The following is a 6,322-nucleotide window of genomic DNA, read 5'->3' on the forward strand; positions in this document are numbered from 1 at the left end:
CATTAGCACCTCTAGTAATATATTTACTGAGAAAAATGGTGACGTGTTCAATACTTATTTTACCCGCTGTATTCTATACTTGCCATATCAGTTTGTCAATGTCATGATTCTGTGTTGTTTTATAGGCTGCCATGAAAAAGGTTTAAGCACTTTTGAACAGCAGAGCAGTAGATACCATAATGTTTTAAATTAGCTTTTATAAATAGTTTGCTTCTTGTTTCTTTTTCTTTTTTCTCTCTCTGATGTGAACCTCCAGGCTGTGAACTTGTTTCTCAAATAGAATGTAATTCTTTGTAAAGAGTGGAATTTTACCAAAGCCTGATCGTGAATACAGTCCTCTTACATTTTTATCAACACAGACGGTGCATTTTTTAAAAAGGTTGTCACAGGGGAAAAAAAACTAAAAAAAATATATATTGGACATTTTACTGGTGATCTTTTGTCTGTCATACTGTTTTGTTTCATACCAAAGGTCATCAGAACAATTTTCTCAAAGAAAAGAAAGTTTTTACTCTTGGCTGAAGTAAAAATATGAATAATTTAAATAGAAGACGTGAATTAAAGGCAGGTGATAATTGCTAAAACATTTTTTAAAGGCCGTTAATGTCAAGGTTTCCTTAAAAACAACTCTCCACAGTAGACCAAACATTTCAGTTATAAACAAAACAGAGGTGTGAATAAAATCAGGCCAAACAAAATATGAATCGAGTCACAAACGTGGACCAGATATCACTCAAAAAAAGACAAAAAGACTGCGAAACTTCAGCAGCTGTTTGAGTCAGTGATGGATTTTATTTACATGGAGTAAAACAAAAACTTTAATTAAAATAACAAAACATTAAAAACTAAAAAGACTAAATAAAATAAATGAAAGAAAAATACAAAAAGAATTCAACGTGTGCGTCATGTTTTTCTCTCTGGTCCTTTTTTTGACTATCTTGATGTCCTTTAAAAATATATTTGTTCTCATGAACACAACAGATCATTTTAATAGTTTTAAACACATTTGCGTTGGACTTGTTAAATATTAGAATCAAACAAATGTAATTATTTTCAGCATCTTCTCCCTTTTTTTAAAGAGTCTGCATCTAGTCAGTCTTGTTTTATTCTTTCCTTTAAAATAAAGAATCTGTTTACAGTGACTCTTTCAATTAGAAATTAAAGAAATGCATAATGAAACTAATACACTCAACAAAGCGGAACACGTCCAACACTTTTAGAAAAGGTCTAGGTGTCTTGATGAATGAATTTCTCTTGTTGCTTTTGATGCCAGAGTTTTTGATCGTTTTATGTTGAGAAATGATGTAACTATAGCGGTTTAAAAATAATGTTATACATAATTTCATGCTGTAATGCATATATTACACAGAGTGTTAGGAATGACTCAACTTCTGCTTCAGTAGCAGCAAAACTGACAGACTTCTAACCATTTTTGTGCTTTTGAACAAAATAAAATAAAATTCTGTGTTTGAAATCTTAAATTAGTTGGTTCCAAATTGTAATAAGTTTTAGGCGTTCATCCATTAATTACTCATTGATAAAGCTGTGACATGTTTTACTCGTAATATCTTTATTATTCTCTCCTTAACCACAAACAATCACTTCTTTTGTTTCTCAGAAAACAGGCAGAGAGTACAGCAGCTCAGGGGGAAACAAGTTTAACAAAACACACGGTTCCGCTCAGGTCACTTGGCTCTATGAAACAGCTCGTCAAGATCCAGATCCCTTCAAAGAGCCATTTGTCCCATCTCTACTCATTCAAAGATTTGTTCAAATCTGTCCAGTGGTTCTTGAGTGTTTGAGCAACCTGACTGCTTAGAGGTGAGCACTGATGCCTCGCAGCAAGTAGGTCCTAGGTTTGATTCCTGGTTCAGACTTCCTGAACTAATTTTCTCTCGCTGAGGTTTTTGCCCGTTCTCTTCATGCCTGTAAAGATTTTCTCTGGTTTCCTCCCTTTAGACAAAAAAACATGCTTATCAGGCCTACCTTAAAGAGATCTGTGATCTCAATGGGATTTGCCTGGTTAACAAGACAGAACTCAACACCAACTGTCACTGATGTCCGCCGTCGCTTGTGCACGCAAGGAAATGCTCAGTATCGGCACATAGCTACTTATATCTGCTTACAAAAGAAAAGAAGTTTTAGCTCAATAGCTGCTTTTGTTACTGAGCGACTGCTTAATGTGATGTAAGGTTCGGCTGGATCACATGACCTTGCAAATATCACCAGGGCTTGGACATTAAGCAGCGACCAACTGTTAGCCATTTTGTTTGAATCATCATAGACCTTCATTATTTAAATAATCTCCGAAGGTGAATAGTTAGACGGACGGACTGAGAGCATATCTATGTCCCCCACCTTGGCGACAGGGGACAAAAAAATGGTGGTCGTGGGTGGGGTACGCAAAATCGACTTTTCAGAGCTTTATATCATGTCATAATGTAAGAAAGTGTTCAAAAATTGGATGCCCGAATAATTGTGCAGAAAACCAAGCTCTGTTCTCAGTTAAAAGGTTTGTTCTTCAGCTGTATCATGCTTAGAGCCACTGTCTGTGTGTCTCTGCTCAGAATATGTGTTTTCTCAGCTACCACTCCAAACGTAACGTCTGTAAAACCATCTGTGACGTAACGTCTTTGTGTTGTTTTAAAAACAGATAGCCGTGGCACTGACAAAAAAAGGTCAGATAGCAGTAATCAAGGGTAAAATCTTGTATACGTGTCATGATCAACAACATTTCAGAGCTTTTCTTTCAATGTAAAACTCAAGTCAAACTGCTGACATCAGAGCGCTTCACTCACACATTTCCCCTGAATTATAAAGATTCAATTTTAGGAACGATTGTTTCATTTCTGCAGCTTGTTTGCTGGTGCTTTCCGAAGGTAACGATAAAAAAACCCCTCAGAAAATCAATTTAGACATTAATGTAAAGTAGAACAGGTGGAAGATGCAGGAAGGAAAAACACAAATAAATTTTTAATTTAAATTTCACTAGTAGACTTATTTCACAAGGTAACAAAACTCAGTTCACAACTTCAAACTCTGGATTTTTCATGAACACCAATTTACAAACATGAAGCCTTTGCTAATTCTTTTACATACAGTGGGATGTGAAAGTTTGGGAACCCTTGTTAATTTTCCTGATTTACCTTTATAAATCACTGATTGTTTGGATAAAAAATATCTATTAAATATATCATACAGGGGACAAACACAGTGATATTTGAGAAGTGAAATGAAGTTCATATGATTTACAGAAAGTGTGCAATAATCGGTTAAACAAAATTAAGCAGATGCATAAATTTGGGCACCATAACAAAACCCTAACTCAATATTTAGTAGCTCCTCCTTTCACAGAAATAACAGCCTCTAAACACTTCCTACAGCTTCTAATGAGAGTCTGGATTATGGCTGAAGGTATTTTAGACCATTCTTCTTTTCAAAAACATCTCTAGTTCATTCAGGTTTGATGGTTTCTGAGAATGAACAGCTCTCTTTAAGTGACTCCACAGATTTTCAATAATATTCAGGTCTGGGGACTGAGCTGGCCATTCCAGAACGTTGTACTTGTTCCTCTGCATGAATGCCTCAGCAGATTTTGAGCAGTGTTTAGGGTGGTTGTCTTGTTGGAAGATGCAGCCCCGGCTTCAGCAGCTTCAGCTTTGTCACTGATTCCTGGACATTGGTCTCCAGAATCTGCTGATGTTGGTTAGAATCCATGTGCCCCTCAACTTTAACAAGATTCCCAGTCCCTGTACTGGCCACACAGCCCCACAGCATGATGGAACCACCACCACATTTTACTGTAGGTATCAGGTGTTTTTCTTGGAGTGCTGTGTTCTTTTTCCTCCATGCATAACGACCCTTGTTCTGCCCAAATAACTCTATTTTAGTTTCATCAGTCCTCAGCACCTTATTCCAAAATGGAGCTGGCTTGTCCAAATGTGCTTTAGCATACCTCAAGCAGCTCTGTTTGTGATGTGGGAGGAGAAAAGTCTTCCTCTGCATCACTCTCCCATACAGCATCTCCTTGTGTAAAGTGTGCTGAATAGTTGAACGATGCACAGTGACTCCATCAGCAGCAAGATGATGTTGTAGGTCTTTGGTGCTGGTCTGTGGGTTGACTCTGACTGTTCTCAACATCCTTCACTTCTGTTTATTGGAGATTTATCTTGGTCTGCCACTTCAATCCTTGACTTGAACTGTGCCTGTGGTCCTCCATTTTCTCACAATGTTTCWCACAGTGGAGACTGAAAGCTGAAATCTCTGAGATAGCTTTCTGTATCCTTCCTCTAAACCATGACGTGAACAATCTTTGTTTTCAGCTCATTTGAAAGTTGTTTTGAGACTCCCATGCTGCCACTCTTCCGAGAAGATGCAAAGAGGAGAAAAACCTACAACTTCCCCCCTTAAATACCCTTTCTCATAACTGGAGTCACCCGTGTATGAAGGCCAAGAGTCACTAAACTTACCAAACCAAATTTAAGTTCCAATAATTAGTTCTAAAGGTTTTGAAATCAATAAAATGAACACGGTGCCCAAATTTATGCACCTGTCTAATTTTGTTTAACCAATTACTGCACACTTTCTGTAAATCATATAAACTTCATTTCACTTCTCAACTATCACTGTGTTTGTCCCCAATATGATATATTTAACTGATTTTTTTAAATCCAAATAGTCAATGATTTATAAAGGTAAATCAGGAAAATTAACAAGGCTGCCCAAACTTTCACATCCCACTGTCCATGGTTTGTAACATTAAAAAAGGAACAAACAAGCTTCAAGAGCCCAGCTTTGACTAACTGGTTCCTATTTGTTAGTCTCATATATTTTATTGAAAACCAAAAACAACCAAATTGATATTTCTTAAAATTGTGATGTTTCATTTTCATTTGTCTTTTTTTCTACCTAAAAGCTGCAGACCTGACCTGGATTTGCTGTTATTTTGTTTAATCCAGACTTCTGATTTTGACTGCTCCTCCTCTTGTCTTTCCTGATTTTGTTTTTTTGTTTTCGTGTCCCCAGTGAGTGAAAATGGGCCATGCAGTTATGAGATGGGAGCAGAGGAGGCAGCCAGGGTGGCATGCTGACTGGAGGAGTGCCAACTGCTCTCAACCAGGTAGGGATGTTTGCCAGCTCAACCCCCGCACCCCTCCCCCACCTGTCTGTCTGTCTGAGTCAGTGGCCGTCACGCTGGCTGACATTCAAAGTTTGTCACCAGCAGGAAGATTCACCGCTTTGTTTCCCTCACTTTCTGTGTCTCACAGTGAAAACGATACAGACCTCATCAGGTCCCGGCAGCTGCTACCTTTGCACCACAAGTCCACCAGCAAACAGCTTTTATGGTGAGAAAGTGGAGTTTTTTTTTAAATTTTTGATCTTGATGTCGTAACTGACCTTTTTACAGTGACTAACGCACACATATAAAATGTTCCCTGTAATCTATGTTCTACCGTATTTATTCATGTATAATACAATCTTGAGTATATTATGATCATCTTTTTTTTTTTAGCTTAAAACGCATAAACATCTAAGCTACCACTAATTTCAGACAGACGTTAGGATTTTTCAGCCTTTGCGGTGCGTCCTCTGGTGAGGAAACATTATTTGGGGACACACAGAACGAGCAGCGGAAGCTTTTGGTTCCGTGTGTCACTGAAAAAAATCATCTGCACCCAGACCAGAGCAAAACGTTGTTAAATTAGAAAGATGGATTTATCAGAAGAAGAGCATGCAATTAAAGTCTAAATCTTCTTTTTTAGTTCCACGGTTAACAAAAAAAGGCTAACAAGTTTTTTCTCTTCTGACTCCAGTGAGAAAACAACTACTGTTTTTATGTTTTTCTATGTGCAACCTATAACTGGAGGGAGGGAGAATATTTCAGTTACATATATTGTAACTTATTGTGATTTAAAATTTACTCCCATGTACAATATGACATGCACGTCCCACTTTATGGATAATTTTTGGGTTAAATTTCTTGGAATTATACGCATATAAATATGTCATGTTCCCTTGTGCCTATGTTCTCCATGGGTTGAGAATAAAAGTCATAAAGAATGTTTGGCTACTTCTTTAAATGTCTTTTAAAAAAATAAATGAAATATACTGAATTTCAGTGCAGGTATTTCGTGACTTTCATTATGAAGCCTTGGAGAATGTAAGGACAGGAAACAAAGTTACACTCCCACTCAAATGGGTTCATAGGTTTCTCTGTTATTCAGGATTGGCATTCAACTCTACTGTATTGTTTTAGCCCTGTGCACCTGCTTTTTATTGACTTTTATATACAAACTTATTTATAAATTAGTTTCATTAGTAT

General features: G+C 37.1%; 1 long non-coding RNA gene across 2 annotated transcripts in view; it reads left to right on the forward strand.

Moving 5' to 3' along the window:
- LOC106526809 (uncharacterized) overlaps window positions 1–6,322 on the forward strand; it is a 240,464-nt gene that overhangs the window by 62,432 nt on the left and 171,710 nt on the right. For both annotated transcript variants that reach the window (XR_001311305.1, XR_001311306.1), the window contains exons 3-4: window positions 5,026–5,119; window positions 5,268–5,345. This is a non-coding gene — a long non-coding RNA (uncharacterized LOC106526809). The remainder of the gene's footprint in view (window positions 1–5,025; window positions 5,120–5,267; window positions 5,346–6,322) is intronic.

Source organism: Austrofundulus limnaeus, unplaced genomic scaffold, assembly GCF_001266775.1.
Source record: "Austrofundulus limnaeus strain Quisiro unplaced genomic scaffold, Austrofundulus_limnaeus-1.0 Scaffold295, whole genome shotgun sequence".
NCBI lineage: Eukaryota > Metazoa > Chordata > Actinopteri > Cyprinodontiformes > Rivulidae > Austrofundulus > Austrofundulus limnaeus.